General features: G+C 40.2%; 1 protein-coding gene and 1 long non-coding RNA gene across 7 annotated transcripts in view; both read right to left on the bottom strand.

The window, feature by feature from the left end:
- The window catches only part of rap1gap2a (RAP1 GTPase activating protein 2a), a 451901-nt gene that overhangs the window by 134160 nt on the left and 297735 nt on the right, over window positions 1-20006 (bottom strand). The gene's annotated exons all lie outside the window — the stretch shown is intronic.
- LOC127528974 (uncharacterized) lies at window positions 1179-2056 on the bottom strand. Its single transcript, XR_007935664.1, has 2 exons — window positions 1984-2056; window positions 1179-1310 (listed from the first exon to the last, which is right to left on the bottom strand). It is a non-coding gene; the product is annotated as an uncharacterized LOC127528974 (long non-coding RNA).

Below are 20006 nucleotides of genomic sequence, written 5' to 3'. Positions count from 1 at the left end.
GATTCTGATTTGTACAGAGTCCTGGAGACCTCGGCCAATAAACTGCCTCCTCACCACTGGCCATTCCACAACTGAGTCAGTGCTGGGCCCGCCAATCTGATGAAAGGACCCTTCAATGGAATGATTCCAGTGCTCCTCTATTAGCACATGATAAATCATTTCCTTCTTTACACACTTTACACTCCAGCAGCAGGTATTCAGCTTGCCCTGCCGGTACAAATGTCATTCCTGCAGCCAGCACTCCAGCACTATCTGCTGTTAATCGAAGAAGAGTAAGCCTGGGGGACAAACATGTGTGCAACTAGCTGTGGACAACATGTCTCAAGAAAAAAGTAAAGAGGTTAAAGAGGACTCGATCGGCAAGTCTGGCAACGGGAATATTTCTTTAATATGTCTTGGGTATGACGATAATCTGCATCCAGCCCTCATGTAGGCCAGGGGTCCTCAGTTACAGTCCCGGGGTGCCGCAGTGGCTGCAGGTTTTTGTTCTAACCCGGTTGCTTAATTAGAAAGCAATTCTTGCCAATAATTTAATTTCATGGCTTGTTAGTGCTGTAACTCTGCTATGTCAGGTCATTCTTATGTCCTGGATTATCTTCCCTGTTCTAACGATATCATCCAAATGATTTGAAGGCTACAATGGATGAGTAATTCTCAGTCCTTCACTTTTTTCTCTTCACTTTCCTTCCAAGTATTTAATTAAACCCAATAGTGCATGATAAATACACAAGTGTAAATGGTAACAAGCTAAATGGAGAAATGCTGGTCTCTTTTGTCATTTGGGTCTTATTGCTAATTTGGAACAATTAAAAACAAAGAATACGGCTGTTCAAGACTAAAATAAGCAATGAGGGTTCAAAATCTTAACAATTGAGATGACTAAAGTGAAGCAGAAGTGTTACTTGAGCAATAAAGTGCTTCTTATTGAGCAATTGGTTTGGATCAAAAACCTGCAGCCACTGCGGCCCTCCAGGACATTGATCGAGGACCCCTGATATAGGCCCTCCAACCTGCAGGGAAAAACCTGGGGGTTGGTGGCAGCCACCATAAAAAACCTCACAGTGTTCCATTCCATTTGAACAAGTGTGGTGCTGAGGTGTCACGTGTTGCATAGATCCTGAGTTGGTTTGTCATGTGGTGGGTACGGCAATGTGCTGTGTCACTGCGTGCTCCTAACCTCTCTCTATTTTGATTAATTTCAGCCAATTTAGCCCATGGATAAGTCCAGCCGTGGATATAAAGCAGCATGGACTCCTATATGGGAGAAAAGCCTAACTTAGGGTGGGAGCACAAGAAAAATTGCAATTCAACTGAAATAAGAAGGAAATACTTTCAGAAAGCTGTCTGAGAAATAAAGTGTCCTATTAACGGCACAGTTTCATTGTAATCTAGGGAATAATGCAATTCACAGCTACCTAGCCTCAGATACAAAATTGCCAGAGAGTGGCTCAGGGGGTTTAAGTCAATTGTAAAAACACTGCAGGATTGCTAATTAATGCACAGTAAGCTCAGGATTGGGTAGGTGGCCTCGTACTGAATACTCATTTTGGGATAGACTGCCAAATAGTTTTTCCTTTTTTCTTTTTTTTTTAAAAAACTGGGGTAGTCAAGAGCCTTTTGAATTTGCTGTAGTTAGTTTTGAAAGAGCATGACATTTTGGCAAAGACAAACATTTTCTTCCCAGAAAAAAAACACTTGACGCTTGGCATTTCTTCTTGCTGCTGATTGCACCACCGACTGGTGGGATTGGTTGAAAGGATGGCCAGGCACAAAGAGAGCTGAACTGAGGGCTCTGGCGTAGAAAAATCTAATTAAAATCAGTCTGTCGCTAGACCTGGACACAAAAGAAAACCCATTATTTCACATCTATTAGAAGTGATCTGGAGCAGGTTATCTACATCATAAAGTAATTCTTTTTTTTAATGAAACATGAAAAGAAGGACTTGTCCTGCTTTTTTGATGCTGTATCTCATCTCTTTTAACAACAGAACAGAAGAAAGAAGCAGTGTGAGTGATGGCGTACCAAAAGCCAAATTCTAGTTGAAGACGCCCCAGGGGCTGAGGCTAAAGCAATAATGTCTCCAGTGGTAATGTTAGGCATGTGATTCTTTCTTACTCTTTTCTTGTGAGGGGTCAAACTACTCTTCTGTTTTCCCATTATAACATATTTTCGTGTTGGTCTTTTTATCTTCTAATTGTTGGGTTAGTGGCTTGGAATTGGGCTCAAACACATAAGCATCTTGTTCTGCGATTCTGAGAAAATCATCAGCTTGCTTGTGCTAACATTATTCGCTGAAGTATCTGTGTCAGTTCTAATGTAAATGTGCCATATATTGGAATGGTGTTCACTGAAAAAGATGGCACATAATAGAGATGGTAAGCCAGGCACCAGGCCTCTATTTGAATGGTAGGTCAGTTCTTGATGACTATACATTTTGTAAAGGGAGTTTTTCTTCTGGTGTTTTTGTTTGGGATATGAAGGCCTGACTGACCGGTGAGACAAAATCATCCATCATAGGAACACCTACATTTACTTTTTAGGCTGGCACCTTTATCCAACGAGACTTACAACATTTATGATACAATTGGTTACATTTCTTTTTGGTTTTTCCAATTAGAGCACAGGCAGGTCAGGTGACTAGCTAAAGGTCACACATGGTGTCAGTTGTGGGATTTGAACCCACAACCTCTGGGTTTGAAGTCCAAAGCCTTAAGTACTACAACACACTGTCTTAGCTAGGGGTTGTGCCATATCCAGATTTTAAAATCAGAAATCATCAGATATACAGGATGATCTTTACAATTATGGTAGAAATTAATAGTGTGTCAACATGACTTTACACCTACTACAAAGTGTAACTGAAGTATTCCATAAAATGAAAAGACTATCAAACGTAACATTTTCCTTTGTTACTAGTTGCACCAAAAAATCAACTTAAAATATGTTCTTTTAGATGTATGTTCTGTTTAAAGCAGGGGTCCCCAGATCCAGTCCTGGAGGGCCCCAGTGGCTGTAGGTTTCCATTCTAACCCTTTTGTTAATTAGTGACCTGTTTTTGCTCCTAATTAACTTCTTTTGAATTCATTTTAATTGACTTGCGCTTGAAGACTCAGACCCCTTAACTGTTTTTCCTTAATTAGCAGCCAAACCGTGAGACACAAAATGAACCAAAACATGACCAGCAAACTGTGTCCATCATACAATATCTGAAAATAAAGAAAGGTGAATGTCTCAGGAATGCTGATCTACCAGTGCTCTTAGAAAAGAGAAAAATCAACAGTTTTGGAAATGTACGCTATTACACAACAAGAGCAGCAATAAGCCATGGAATTAAAGAACTGGTTTAATTAGCAACAAGAATCAGAGCCTAATTAAGCAACTGGTTGGAGTTGAAAGCCCTGATTTAACTGGTTTTCTGTTGGCTCCCTCATTTCACATTTCATTTCTGTTTGGGTGCCATTTAAGGAAAGAAATGAAGCAATTCAGAGGAATGATGAAGAAATTCAGGGGAACAAATCTTAAAAAACCAAGTCAATTAAAATTAATTCAAAAGAAGTTAATTTTCAGCAAAACAGGTCACTAATTAAGAAAAGGGTTAGAATGAAAACCTGTAGCCACTGGAGTTGGTGATCCCTGGTTTAAAGTGATAAAATGTCTGTACATATTCTCTGGCTTCAGCAGGGTACATGAAAAGTCACAGCATTTTTCACTGTATGTGTTTGTACCCATTGAGTACCAAGAATAAAACCCAAAGAGACACGGAGAAGACAACCAGGTACTCAATTCAAACCTAGACTACTGTATCCATGGGGAAGCACTGCTACTCACTGTGCCACCCTGCCACCCTAAATAAATCAATCAGTTAATAAATATACTATGGAAGCAAAATGTAATAATGAAGACAACATGAACAAAATGTCAAACGCAGCCATAAACCTTGTCATGGCCAAAAAACATTCAGATAGTACATAGATAGTTTTTGTTTCCATTTATTTTTATATATATTTTTTTTATTGTTTATGATTCCAGTTAGCGGCCTGACCATTCTACCCTCATTTTTATTCACTTTACCATGCTGATATTACCTATTGGTTTGGTTTGAACCCAAATGAAAAACTGCAGCAATTGGCTTATATGTTTTGTAGACGTGCGAGTTGACACAAGCACTCCAGCTGCAGGTTTCCCAGGCCCTGCCATCTTCTGGCACAGGTAACATAATGTCATTGGCTCTGCCAAGAATCCTTTGCCTCCAGAAATGTGATGCCCTTGACAAGGTGGTCAGAAGAGCAGATAACAGAGGCTGTTGACACTCCACTGAGCCACAGTTACTGCACTTCTTATCAAAAAATAGCAGGGATGGACCCCTCCTTCACTGCTCAGGTCTGTACAGCCCATGAGTGGCAACGGTTCATGTACTTGACAAATGAAACACAAAACTGGATTTTCAGCACTAAAGGGATTAAATCACTTTTACAATTGTACTGTACTTATCAACAAAATTGTGACAACAAAGACAACAATACCCGGTTTCATGCAAGGTTAAGGTGATGGCCGGGTAATAAACTATTCAGCTTGAACGCATAATCCTATAAAGATCCAGAAATCTGAGCACAGAGAATCTGTCCAGACTTCACCTTCACAGCCCAGTTATTAGTCAGCCACATTTGAATGCGGTCCTTTGACAACACTAATTACAACCTGCACCACGAACAATAATGGACAGAACAAAGGATCCAACCAGATAGCATTACAGATCCCAAGACCCATAAACATTGGCCATTTCAATAAGCCTGGCAGTCCTCCATGTCCAAAATGAGAACTTGCAATCCAGTCCAAAACTGCTTTGATTCCTACCTGATAAATAAAAACAGCCATGTCTACAAAAATAAATTGTAAGACCACTGATTTATGCTAATTAGTTTCAAGGCATATTTTAAAAGGAAATTAACCTTTTAGATAATACCACATACCTTCTTAGCATAGCCTTGGAAAGAGCATAAGCCAGCCATCCATTTTCTAGACCTACTTCTTCAATTATAGAAGCACAGAAAGCCAGAGTTTCCCAGTGGCATTAGTGGCAAAGCAGCAATGAAGCCTGGAGAGAACATTTGTCCATTACAGGACAGAGGGACGAATTTAGGGTCATGCAAGAGGTGCCCCAACAATGAGGAGCTAAACTGAGGGCTTTTTATTGTTTGTTTGAATATTAAAAAGCGGACCCTCATCCACTTCTATTCAGCGAGGAGACATGATGTGGATCATGCAGCCTCACCCGACCTGCCTTGAATGTCACTGCAAGGTAAATTTGTTGTGTTTCTGACACGGGGGCAAAGACAGAATCCAAAGTCAGGGTCAGCTGCAGTGAAAGCACAATTATTCAGATGGCTTGCTGGGTTCACCTTCGATAAGCTGTAGTTGTTATTACAAAATGTGTTACCTTCAACATTTACTTGCACTTCCTTATTCTGACTTGGGCCAATGTCATTTACAAGGAAGAGGTTTGCATGGGAATGTATTTTAGTTAGTTAGTTTTTATTACTGAGTGATTGCTCTTTTTTTGTATCTTTCTAATTTGCTTGTCGTGTGGAGAGTGTGGCAATGAGCTATCAGTGCATGCTCCTAACCTTCTCCTCCTCCACTTCCTTCTAATTTCCTCAGATAAAAACAAGCAAAGTTAACATAAGAGTGTTGTGTAAAATAAGAGAAAGAAAGGAAAGTGATGTTTACTTAAATTATCAAGGTTGTGTAAAGTTCATTACACTTAACTAAATCTAAATCTCCGACGCTTGCCTACAGAGTTTCTAATGGGTTAGCCCCTGAGCATATGCAGACCCTGTTAAAGTGCTGTGTTCCTCCTTGCCCACTCAGGTCTGCCAGTGAACAGCATCTGGTGCATGGTATCAAGTCTCAGTCCAGCCTCTTTTCCTGTGTAGTTCCTAGTTGGTGGAACAAACTGCCTACAAACTGCTGACTCCCTCAATGTTTTTAAGCAGCAACTTAAAACCCATCTGTTCTGTGAATATCTGTTGTGAGGGACAGCCAGGGCCCTTACCTGGCCAGGACGCCTCCACATTGGAAGGACCAGGGAGAGAGAGTGCGCTCAGGGCATTATGTCCCCCAGATTGCTAGATGGCAGCCTCCCAAGCTTGTGGCAGCACCACACTTTCCCACAGGGTATCATGGGAATTGGAGTCCTTTGATTCTGCACTGTTGGATGCCATGGGTGCCACCATGGGGTGCTGTGGGGACTGTTTTTTGTGGGGCTCCAGCCGTACCCAGTAGTAATCCTGGGCCAAGCCTTCGGGGCACTGGAAATACTTCCAGGGATTACTTAAAAGGAGCTGTCTACCATTGCTCCAGGAGCAACAGTCGGGAAGAAGAGGGGAAAAGCTTGCTGAAGGAGGAGTGGAGATGGAAGAAGAGACAGAGACAGAGAGAAGAGGAAGAAGAGAAAAACATTGTTGTGTGCTTTACTGTGTCCTCATACTGTGCATATTGTGTGGGAAACGATTGGGAAGAGTTTCCCACGGCAATTAAAAGCCTGTGTGTTGTGCTGAACTTGGGTCTCTGTGTCTGTCTGTGTCGGGTTGGGGACCTGGTGAGCCCCCTGAAGGCCACACTATCTAATTGATTGAAGAAGAAAAAAAACCTTTGCTCTGTGATCTTTCCTACTGTTGGTTGATTTGTAGATACATGAAACAAATAAAAGCAAATGTAAATATTGCCTTCTCTTTTAAATATTAAATTATATACAGCATATTATTTTTTTCCTGTGACTTGTTCTCTTTTAACTTTTAACTATTTAATATATATTAGTTGTGTCTCTATTATACTGTTATAATAGAGTATAATAATGTATTTTTACTATATACCTCTACAGTCAACTCATTAACAAAGTAATATGAAAACAGAAATGTATTAATTTGTGAATAAAAAATCAAAGAGGTCTGCTATTTAAATATGTTCCATGTTTTTGAGATAATCATTACTTAACCCAACTGAATTCCCCAAAAGTTTCAAATACCTTTTCACTTATCAACTATCAGTTAACAGAATAAAAAGTAAGTACAGTGAAGCATGGCGGATAGATAGGCAATCGAAACAGTTCAGGTAGATAAAAATATCTGATGTGAATAAAAGAGTGTATTTTTAAACCCATCATTAGTAGCATGTTAAATTATTCATTCAGTGCTGTGAAACAATTCTGCATTAACGAGATAATATATAATTGTTACATTTACTTGGCATGCATATTTGTGACAAACTGATGCTTCACATTTACTTGAGAAGGTGAGTGGGGTGTGTTGGGGTGGGACTGGGGAACCACTAGCATTAAGGCCGGCTCTGTACACAACCGTACCAGTTCAATGAACAGTGTAAAGTGTACAGTATACTGTATAACATCAACATATTTGGGGATCTTGCAAGAAACGAGAATACCTGATAGAAAAGACAAAGGAAAATGTGCAAACACCGCTAAGACAATGACTGGGAGAGAAATGCAGGTCCTCAGAGCCAGGAATAAGCTATGCTAACCATTGTATCACCATGCTGTTGACAGAGCAGAACATTACAGTAGGTGAAGAGTTTTTCCCGTTTTGAGCTGTTTGGTAGCACAGGAGATAACATTTCTGTATCTCTGTTTCAGGAATCTGATTGTAGTTACAGTTCCAGCATCTTTCTGTGCAGAGTTTATATTATTTACCTTACTTAGCACTTCTTGTGTATGAAAACAGTGCATCTTAAGTTAAATGGTGACTCAAAACTGAGCCGGTGGAATTCAGTGGGAAGGTCTGATGGTCTTGGGCTGGTTCCTGTTTTATGCTACATACTGCATGGCTCAAGCTCCCCCTAAAAGTGTATCTGCTTCAGAGGGTGGGCACTTTGTAAAATTGTTTCTACAGTCAGCAGATTAATTGTTTTCATCTGCATTATTTAGTGAATTCATTGTTGGCATATAACTGGTAACCTTATGGTTTATATTGTAGTTTACCACCTACACTAGGAGGCCAACATATGTTATCTCCCGCAAAAGATAATTTCAGGTTCCATGAGGCAAGACTTTTTGCCAAGAGATTTTGACAAGTCCTGCCCTCCTCTCAAACATTTACAAGTACGCCCACGGTCCACTCACTTCTCATTTGTGTGAATGCTATTGTCAGACCCAGTTCCTGCACTTTCAGTTCCAAGCGGGGTCGGAAATAAAAGACAAAGAGTAGAAGACAAAGTAGAACATTGTAAAGAGGTTCAAAAATGTTTGCGCCATACACATGCAGAGCAGGTTAGAGATTATGAAAGTACTAAAATTCGAAAGTCTCATAAAACTGATAGTAAAGATCGCATTAGCGCTAACAAATGGAAATTATTACTCGGTGAAATAACGGAACAGTGAAAAGAGATCGAATATATGGACATAGGTGATATGACAGAAGTATGTAGATATTGTTTGGCTTTAAACTTTAAGTCGGAGACTTGTAGATCGTCTAATTCGTGTTGCCATCAGGGAAAAGTAGTGTTTCTTCAATGAAGACGCCTATCTGTAGTGCAGGCCAGGGGGGTTGGAGAGCGAAGCCCCCTAGTTATTCATTAATTTTCTGAGTTATTCCAAAAAAGAATCATGGATAACCAGAACCTGTACTGACAACATAGATAGATAGTATGGCGGGCCGGGACGCCTCTGCTGCATATGTTCATGGGGAGCAACCATGGGCAACTCAATACCTCCCCTGGGATGCTTGGTGGCAGCCTCCCTGGCTGACGGTGGTGCCTCAACCTCCCGCAGGGCTCCATGGGAGATGGAGTCCTCCACAGCCCGGGGGTGCTACATGGATTCCACAACCCAGCTGGACAAATCTTCAGCCCCACCCAGAAGTGCAATTGGAACCAGGTGGTCTAGCACCTGGAACACTTCCGGGTGGGCTATAAAAGGGGCCAGCCACCACCACTCCGTGGCCAGAGTCAGGAGGAGAGGACAAAGCTTCAAGGGAGGAGTGGTGGTGCCAGAAGAGCATATTAAGGTTATGTGTATTGCCTGTGGGTCTCTGGGAAGACATGCACCCACAGGGGAAGAATAATAAACTTTGGTGTTGTTTTTATACATGCCTCCGTGTGAGTCTGTGCTGGGTCGGACACTATGGAGCGCAATTGTTACAATAGATAGATAGATAGATAGATAGATAGATAGATAGATAGATAGATAGATAGATAGATAGATAGATAGATAGATAGATAGATAGATAGATAGATAGATAGATAGATAGATAGATTATCTAACTATATATGTTGAATAGATAGATAGCAATGAAAGGCACTGTACAAGATATACTGTATATATAAATCCATATAAAAGACACTGTACAAGACAGACTGATGGTTAGATAGACTTCTTGTAAAAGCCACTAAACCAGTTCATTAATGTGGCTAAATGATTAAAGCAATGGTCTTAAAACCAAAAGGTTTTTGGTTTAACCCACATCTCTAACCCCTTACGTGATGCTAACCTTGTCACTTGATCTGTCTATACTATGATGAGCACTGTGGTAAAGTGTCACTTAAGAAAGGTGTTGTATTCTAAAAAAAGAGACAGAGAACTTCTGCTATTGTGGTTCCAGTTCCTTTCTGACTTTCTTTGCTCCTGCTTACATACAGTAACTTCATTCTGTTTCAGCGTGTTCAGCTGAAACCTTCAAGCACTAAGGAGCACTTAGCTCATTCCAAGTGTTAAATACCAAACAGGTTTTTATTCGGTGGAGCTGAGAAAAGTTACTATCTATACAACATAGATAAAAATAGATACGGTATGAAAGGCACTATATATCTTAAAGGATTTATTGCAAAGGAAAAGCCAGTCCATCACAGTACACATTTACAATCAAATCAACAATAAATTTGAAGACATCCATTAGTGTGAACATGAAATGTAGGTTGCAGGAAGAAATGTACGTGAACACAAAGAGAATGTGCAGCTTCCATGCAGATATTGACAGGGCTGGCCAATAAACCCATGTCCCTAAGAGCTATGGGCAATGTCAACTTCACCACTATTCCAGTAATAAATAAAGTAATAAATAATAAATAATTAATACTAATCCTGTAGGCATTATTTTTTAAAGAGCTGTAACTACGGTTCTTGCGTAACCTTTTTTACTGATTTGACAAGGCTTTGATTTTGCAGATTCAGTTGGTTACTGTTCTTCTAATGAATCAACATTTTCTTTTCTCTACTTTGTATACAAGTTCACTATTTTTCAATTTCCCTAAAATGACAGTTTTTCTTTTCTGTTTAGGTTATAAACTGGCATAAAAATAAAGGTACAGTATAAAAAGCAAGCAAGACTTGCTTCTTCTCCTCTTTTTCACTGTTTTCATTCCCTCTTTCATAATATTATACATTATGGTTCCCTTTATTAAAAAATGCAGGTTTCAAAACACCAAGAATAAAAGATTCTGTGATAAAAAATATTTAAGCAGAGTAAATCCTAAGCCATGCTTGTCCTCACACACATTTTAGCTGCTAGCTCTGCTAATTCAAAGGCACCTTCACCCACTGAGCATGCAGAACTTACTGATTGGGTGAAGATCAAAAGTCTCCGAGATACACTCACTCGTAACAAAAAGGTCTGCCTAACAATTATGTGCATGAAAACAAGTCTGCAAGGGGCAAGACAGCAGCCTCATTTAGAGAAGCCTCCAACAAATGAACCCTGGCTTATTAATACGTACGGTATTTTATCACATTTCTTGACATCTAATTTCAATGCTGAGATCCCATTATGGAATTCAAAATTTCCATTTTCTAAATCAAAATAAAAATTCACCGTGGTAGGAAACACAACCTTCATTTGAAGGGCTATTAAGACTCGAACACTGGGAGGTCTAAGAAAAAAAAACAAAACACACGGTTTACACAAGCATCAACATGATAACACCCTAGCAAAACTAAAGTACAATCAGGGTGTCCAGTGAATAATTCCTACAAACCACAAAATTCCTTAAATATAATGTTGGGATCAAAGGGAGGATTCACGGAATGCAGTAGAACTCCAAAGTAAGGGGAGCTGGGCATTTACAGTTTCATTCTAGAAGAAACACAAGCAGTAAGAAGAAGCACTTGGCAAACTGAGTGGCCACAAAGGGTTAGTAATAGAATGAGAAAGCGGCCATATTCTAAAAATACGAGACACATAAAAGTCAACCCTGAGTCACTCCTTTTAAACTCTCATTAACATAACAAAAGCACCACATTAGGTGCTGAAACACTTTGTTAAGATATGATATAATGGAGGAAAAAAAGGGAAAAAAATGATAGAATTGTCAAAGTTTTATTAACCATCTGTAAGATGGTGTGTCACCTCTCCAAATACCACATGGGATGATGTTGGCCATTACTGTATTTTTGGTACAGTTACTAAGAGAACAATGGGGAGGTCCAAGTCAAGAAATGCACTACAGGAAACAGTTACAGATGGCTACAGATTAGCAGTCATTATACTGCAAGAAGGATTGAGGACTGGAAATGTGAAGAGAACGCCTAACCTGAAGGACAGCATAAGGTTGTCCTGCTTGGTCACATAAAGAAACCTAGTTAAGTCTACATACAAGATTTTGTTACCATCACACTAGTTGTCACTGGCAGGAGTGTTCAATATTTGTGCGCTTGGTATTACGATATTGTGGTCACATGGTTAGGGCAGCCATCCTATTCAAGGCCAAGCTGCTGGCTTTATTAACTGCATGCCTTATTTGAAAATAAAAAGAAAGACCTGTCTTTTAGGTTTGGGCTTTTTTGGCATATTTAACAACTGTAAATTTGTTTTGCACTTTTAAAGAATCTCTGCTATTCACTACTAAAGTCATGCTGAGGATCATGGGTAGCAGTACCCAGCCATGCTTTCCAGGCCAGTCCATCACTGGGTACTCTCAGCCACTCTCAGGTTCTCACGCAGAGACAATTTAGAGTCTCCGATCAGCCCTCACGCACAAGTCTATGAGATGTGGCAGGGAAAGTGAAGAACTCGGAGAGAAATGTGGATGTAGAAGGAAAGTGAAAATGTGTATCCAGACCAGAAAGTGCACTCTGACCTCTGTTACGTTAACTGCTACACTACTGTGACGCCTATAATAATTCAAACATCTACTGAGCCAGATTAATCAAGTTAAAGGGTTAGTTATCAATTTATTTATATATTTTAAATTGCTTGATAGTTATTGTTTAATTTTTCATGTTTAATATTGAACAGTGTTTTTGTATATTCAAGCTTTACTTGGCAGTAATGAGTGTGCAGGAATCAGTGATGTCTCTGTGGAGCATCTGCCAGCTTGATGATTGTCTTCATTCAGTGGAGACTCTTTAATGTGGTAATAACAATAATAATAATTAAAAACAAAACCCTTTTGTGCCACAAGTTATGATAATTTGCATGTGGCATTGGTTAAAATCTAGATGTTAAGCTAATTTACTTAAATACAGACTTTGTAACAGAGGATTGAGTCACTTGGCTCCCTGTCCCCCATTATCTACCAACACAGGATAATTAAGCTTGTGTGTCATGTAAAATAAGGTGACATATTACTTTTAAACACTCTGGAATCTCTGCCATCATGGCAAAGATAAAGCAGGCATTTACAGTATACATTGTCATAGGTCTTCAGTGATTTAGATTTATGGCCACTTGCGTGAAAATGTACTCCGCATGAAAACCAGTGATCAGCCATCCAGCACTCTACCTGAGCAAGTGAAAGCCTCTCTGGAACAGAAACCAGTGGGATTATGGGATGTCAATAACATTCTGTGAAACTAACATTCAGCAGTTATTGCAAGGGTAAATTAAAAAATAAAGGCAATTGAAAATTATGTAGTAACCACTGACGCAATACTACAAATTTGTGATGGCTTATGGGTAGTTCAATCATGCACAGCGCAGTGCTCTGTCATCAGTCTAGCGGAAGCCAAGGTCAAGTGAACATGGAGGTTCTGCTGTGGGATTGCACCTTTGTTGAACAATGCACCGTAATGAGATTTCTTTGGGCAGAGGGAGTGACACAGCTGAAATTCACTGAAGGATGTTGGCTCAATATGGAAGTGAAAACATCATGAGTCAATGAAAAGTTTATGAATGGGTAGAAAGGTTTAAAGAGGGAAGAACAAGTGTAACTGACGAAGCTGGATCTGGCCGACCATCAACATAGTGTACACACAAGCCCCCATTGACATTGCGAATGCCTGCATTAGAGAAGACGTGACCCTTTACATTGTTGGCTGTTTCACATTTGGATATCAGCTATGGATCTGCACGTGCCGTACTGCATGAAGACTCAAGGTACTGTAAAGTTTGGGCAAGATGGATGCCCAAACAGCTTACTGATCTACACAAGCTAACATTCTTCGATGGATTTCAGTAGGTCTCACTCCCTCTGCCCAAAGACATCTCACTACAGCTTGTTACTCAACAATGGTGCAATCCCACAGTGAAGCCTCCATGTTCACTTGACTTTGGCTTCAGCTAAACTGACAGCAGAGCATTGCGCTGTGCGTGTTCAAACTACCCAACTTAACAACTTAACATTTTACTTGTCTTCTGTAAGTTAGTGTCGTCCATTGTATATTTATATTAACTTCTCCTTTTACCATAAGTAGCACCTCTCATGTTTCTACATTAAACACTGTTTCTGTTTTGCTTTTGTGTGCTTGTGGGACTGTGTTAGGGCTGAGGGACACGGGGAAGACGTGGCCCCCAGCTGAAGAGAAAATAAAAATTTGTAAACTTTTTACGTGTGCCTCCATTGTCAGTCTGTGTCTGCACCTTATCACAACACGTTTCCAAGTGTTGGCCCAGTTTTGAAGGTTGTTTTTGCTGCCCACTCAGTATTTCCATTCATTCAATGGATGTTGAAAGTTGTGACCTGACCACAGCTCTTAAGACTCATTGTACCAAAATAAATCTAACTTGGGAAGGCTGGGTTGGGCAGGGAGCAACACAAAAGATTACAAATAAAGCAACAAAACATATACTGTATGCCTTGTCCAGACCAAACTAAGGTGGTGGTTCTCGTTTTAATTGAGGAGGCAGCTGGCCTGCCCTCATCTCTTTCTCTCATTTTCCTTTCACCTCCCATCAACACCTGTATTTCATTCCCCATTACCTTCTCATCTGGGATCAAGCCACTTCTACTCCTTGTCAGAAAGCTGTTGTCTTCTTCTACCAAAGTACCAGCTCAGTCAACTCTGGCAAAGAACAGACATTTTAAATCTCACTTAGGGTTCAGTTCTAAAGTAATGGGGCCACCAGAGGACAACATCATTAAAGGGCCAGCCAGCCAGGGTTGTTTCTTGTTCACCCATACTTCAGATCCCCAGTAGCTTTTTTTCTGTGTAATAGCATGGAGACCATGGAGAATATGTCCCCAATGCATCCAATCTCTGTTGAACTGAATATTAATTATAAGACTACCAGTCTCTTTAATCTGGTTATGGATGTGTTGAATCATGGGATAAAAGATCAATCCCCCTCGTGCATGCTTTTTGCTGATGACTTCATGTTGTGCAGCACCAGAAAAAGAGGACATTGGAAGAATCGGAGAAGGGCTTTGGAAGATAGAGGGTTGAAGATCAATAGGAAGGGGACAGAATATATGAGGTTTAGTTATGATGAGGATTCTGAAGTTAGACTGCAGAGAGAGCTATTGAAAAGAGTGGATACATTTAGATATCTAGGATCAGTAGTAGCCCCAGATGGAAAACTACATGCAGAGATAACCTATAGAGTGCAGTGTGAATGGAACAATTAGAAGAAGGTATCAAGAGTATTGCGTGATTGAAGAAATAAGGCAAAGTTTAAATGTTGAGTTTTTAAGACAGAAGTAAGACCAGCAATGATGTATTAGGCTGAGACCTGGGCAGTAAAGGGAGCGCCGGAGAAGAAGTTAGATGTGGCAGAAATAAGAGTGTTTAGATAGATGTGTGGAGTTACAAAATAGGACTGAATAAGAAATGAGACAATCAGAGGTACAACAAAATTGGGAGAGTTATCTAAAAACAGTACAGAAAAGTAGGTTGAAATGGCATGGACATGTGATGAAGAGAGACAAAGGATATGTGGTCAAAAGAGTGATGAGAATGGAAGTACAGGGGAAAAGAAAGTGAGGTAGGTCAAAGCGGAGGTGGATGGATAAAGTAAAAGAAAGATCAGAAGGAAAAGAGCTTGACTGGCAAGGAGGAGCAGGACTGAGCTGTTTAGATAAAGACTAGGGGGCTCCGCCCCCTGCTCGCTTCGCTCGCCAACCCCTGGTGTTGGGAATGACAAAGAGCGTGATGTATGAATGAGATATAGAATAGTGTGACGGTGTAGATGATGCAAATAGAAAGCAAACAATAAAGTGTGTGGCACAGTGTAAAGGTTTATTTGAAAATTTCTTTGTACAGTACACGCCGTAAAAGGTAATTCCAGCTCAGAACTTGTAAGGTCATTTAAGATGGTTATTGTTGTGATCAGAGTCAAGTTTGTCAGAGCTTAGAAAGAGTTGTGTCTCTCCAGGAAGTAATGGAATGACTTGGGTATTAATGTTTTCCATATTAATATTTTTTGGACATAATATAGTGCGTTGTGTTAAAAGGGGCATTTGGTCTAATGAGATTGCTGTTCGAAATGTCTCTGTAACTAAGTCGTCGCAGATAAAGGCTTGAGGAATTGTAATAATATGTGGCTGAAGTCCATCTGTATTGGTGAGTGTACCATCTCTCAGTTGTAATAAGCAATTGTTATGATCTGGTTCTGGACATCTGGTTCTTTTTTACTAACTGTATCTTTTGAAAGCAATGCCAATTGTCTGCGTATTTTAAGGTGCACTGAACAATAGCTGAGTGCATGGCATCTGGAAGAATAGCTAATCACTGTCTAAAATCTCCTCCTCATAAAAGTACCTTTCCTTCAAATCGAATATTATTATTCATAAACGTTTGTAGAAGTTTATGAATGGTGTTGAGTAAGTGACTTCATGCCATTGAACATTCATCAATAAACAACATTTTTTCAAGACGGATGTCACGTGCAGTGCCACCGTTAATGTTCATAGTGGATACCGATTTGTAGGATCTAATGTAGTTGATAAAGATTTCACTTTCAGGTACATCGTCAGTTATAAGCCTCTGTAGATATTCAGTATATGAATGTAAAGAAGGCAGTCTAATTTGACCCTTTTGACAACAACGTGTAAATGTATAACTTGTATTTCCAGTTGTTTCTTCAGGGAAGTGAACTGAATGACAATGATTGCAAATGACATTCATTAATCCGAATGAATTTTACTGGTGTATGTTTTTCTTGTGCTGTTTGAGAGGCGCGTTGTTGCATGTGTAGTATTTGGGACGTGTTGTTTTGGAGCTGTAATCGATTTGCCTGTGCTGTGTGAGAAGCCCGTTGTAGCCTTCGCTACCATTAACGTATGTCTGAGACGGGAGGTGTTTCGTTTTGAATCCGTGCCTGTTGCGATGCAGCACTTTGATTGATAGTTTGCGTCATGTGGATCTAGGATGTAGATTTGTGCATATTTGCGTTGTTGATTTGTTTCAGGGTGCACTGTCCCAATGCGATGCAGTATTTGTGCACATATGCGAAAGTAGTATGGGCCATTGCCTTTTGGTGGCCTGATATTTACTCCGGTATATGCAAAAGCAAATGAACCATTGTAGGATCTAATGCAGTTCATAAAGTTTTTACTTTTAGGTACATCGTTAGTTAGAAGCTTTAGTTGAGCTTTGCGTTTTTGGAGTCGAGACATTTTTTCTTTTAGAAATATGGATAAGTAATAAGGAGAATTGCACTCACTGTTAATATGGAGCCTTTTCTGCGGTTGAACGGTTAATAGTGCCTTATTGTAATGAGATCCACCTATGCTGCATAGCCGTCTATTTTGTTGTTTCTTTCGTTTTCGTGTGTTTGTTCCTGTTATCCTTTCCTTTTCGTTTTGTACCCGTGACCGTGTATTCATGACTTGTTTCTTTCTCAGCATGCGAAATATGGATAAGTAATAAGAAGGATCGCAGTCACTGTTAATATGTTTCTTTTTCTGCAGTTGAACGGTAATAGTGCTTTATTGTAAGGAGATCCACCAATGCTGACACCTATGCTGTCTAGTGTGAAGGTGTTGATGTTCACTTTAGAATATGTGGCTCTGGGTGTCACTTCTTATGGATGTGTGTGTGTGTGTGTGGGGGGGGGGGGGTTGAGGATTGTTGTCGCGCGAGCGTCTTCTTTCTTTTTGTGTTCCTGTGTCTTGTTGAATCCCCCTCTTTGTGTGTGTCCCGTCCCTTGCTTGTAGGGGCTGTGGGGTGGTTTTGTGTTCTTTTTTTTTGTGTTCCATGGGCTTGTTGAATCCCCCTCTTGGTGTGTGTCCCGTCCGGTGCCTGTAGGGGGGGGGTGCCTTGCTGTTGTGCGCGAGCCTCTTTTTTTTTTTTTTTTTTTTTTTTTTTTTGGGTCTAGTTTCGTGTGCAATGTGTTTCGTGCTTTGCTTGCGTTTGAATACTTTTTTATGTGCCGTTTCCTTTTTTCGGTGCTCTTTGCGCCTCATTTCTCAATTTTTCCTGTGCTCACTCCTTTTTTCTGTGGTCTTGTCCGCCTCTCGCGGCCCCTCATCCGCCTCTCTCGCCCTCTTCTATCCGCCTTTCTCGGCTCCTCAGCCGACCCTCGCGGACTCTTTTTGCGCCTGCGCAGTACGTCTTTTTGCAGCTACGGCCCATTGCCGGATGTGCCTGCGTCCATCATCCGGTTTAGCATTCTCGGTTAGTAATATGGATGATCAAGACCCCACATAGAAGAAGAGGAAGAAGAAGCAGTCTCTGATGGTAGTTCTGTCATCCCAGTTACTCAGGTTGAGGTATTTCAACACGAAATAACTCCACTTCATGCACCATAACATTAGCTTCAGTTACCAAGGATCTTCGTCTGATCTTTCATTCTCTCACACGTATGGGCAGATTTTTCTTTCTCCTCTGCGTCAGAAATGTACCCCCTTGTCCCATCACTTCAGCTGATCACCCCTCTACAGAAGAGTTTGCATGTTCTTGAGTTCATGTAGGATTCTTCAAGCAAACATAAATCCTAATCTCCTTTTGAAAGACTATACTTAGGTTCACTTGTGACAATACGTTTTTGGCCCGGCTTGTTACTTCAGCTCCCTTCAGCATTGAACAGGAAAAAGTGAAAATGGCAAAGAAACAATGGTTGGAATTAATGCTGCGCATTGTCCACTACAATACCTAAAGTAAAGGTAAGGGAAATGAAACTTAAACTTGAACATTCTAGAAAGCTGATTCAGTTCATCTGGACATAGCTCTTTTCCAGGGAGATATGTTACATCACTCATCCAAGTGACTTCCTTGAGGAGACTGAGGAAGTCACTTGGATGAGTGATGTAATGTATCTCCCTGGAAAAGAACTATGTCCAGATGAACTGAATCAACTTTCTAGAATTTCCTTACCTGGATTATTGAGCATGCACGAGACATTTTGACTTAAAGTTGAACACCATATTGTTCTGCTAAATATTTCAGTTTTGTCATTCCACAGAGAGTAAAACCCTGACTGAATAATGAAAACATGTTTAGCAAAAAGGTTTTTTTTTAAACACTGGAAAGTTGTGTAGAAAGGGGTTTACAGTCATGTCATTTCCTAACCCACTTAATCGAGACCAGAGTCTGTGCTGGAACCCGTGCCAGCTAGCAAATGGCACAAGGCAGGAAAAATACTGAACAGGGTGCCAGACCATTGAAGGGTGAATATACACACATACACACACACACACACACACAGCATCCCCAATTCACCTAATATGCCTTCGGACAGTGGAAGGAAGTGAGAGCACCTGAAGGAAACCCACACTAACACAGGGAGAACAAGAAAACTCCACGCAGGGATGACCCAGGATACGAACCTTGGTCTACTTACTGCAAGGCAGCAGTGCTACCACTGTGCCACCATGCCACCCTTAAGGTTTACAATATGTTAGCTTTAAACAAAAGTTTCAGTTTGCCTTCTGCCATTGACAGATGTTTTGTTATTTCTTTCAATTTGCCCACCCAGGAAAGGTCCCCACACTACAGAACAAATGGTTCAATAGACCATTTTCACTCATGCAATGATAAATGATATTTCAAATTGAATGAGACTAAGAACCATATTCTCTGGTAAAGTTTTCCTAATGATAAGTGTGGCAGTCTCATCATTCGAAAAAAAGTGTTTGTATTGGGGTGGGGTGGGGGGCATTTGGAATACTGGTTTGACAGTTCTCAGGAGAAGGGACTTTAGTTAGAGAGTGGTGCATGGAGAATTCTACAGAAAACATATTGTGATTATGTGGTGCACATACAGGCTCCAGTTCTTTAAGTTCAACTGGCATACGGTAATCTGGTACACTAACCTGTCTTTCAGTTGATGTGGTATTTCTGTTAATGCAGACAGCTCAGGTATTGCTAAGTTACAGATATATATATATATATATATATATATACCAAAACTATCAGTAACACGTCTTAAAAGAGACAGGACATAAAGGATAATAAACAAATTGGGACAAAATAAAAGCAACCGAGGGGATGCTCCACAATATACTTGAATGTGTAATGTTTAATCTAGCAGATTTCTGAGAGGACATGCCAGGAAAAATGGGATAAACTACTCAAATCAAAGTGCAAAGCTTGCAGAGACTTACCCAAGATGACATGAAGCTATAATTGTGGCCAAAGGGGTTTCTACAAAGTACTGAATTTAGGGTCTGAATACTTATGTGAATGAGAGATTTCACTTTTAGATTTGACATTACGGATTATTGAGTGTAGATTGATGGACAAAAACAACAAACGTATTCAATTAAAATTAAATATACAACATAATTAAGTGGGCAGAAGCTAAAGGAGTCTGATTACTTTCTGAATCCACTGTGTATATATTTTGTCAAGCATGTGTGCCTGGGATCACATTCCTAGGTCTGCAGAGGTAAGCGACTCCACTAG

Source organism: Erpetoichthys calabaricus, chromosome 8, assembly GCF_900747795.2.
Source record: "Erpetoichthys calabaricus chromosome 8, fErpCal1.3, whole genome shotgun sequence".
In the NCBI taxonomy this organism is placed as follows: domain Eukaryota; kingdom Metazoa; phylum Chordata; class Cladistia; order Polypteriformes; family Polypteridae; genus Erpetoichthys; species Erpetoichthys calabaricus.
Note: the sequence above shows the minus strand (reverse complement) of the source record. Positions and strands in the feature narration are given on the sequence as shown.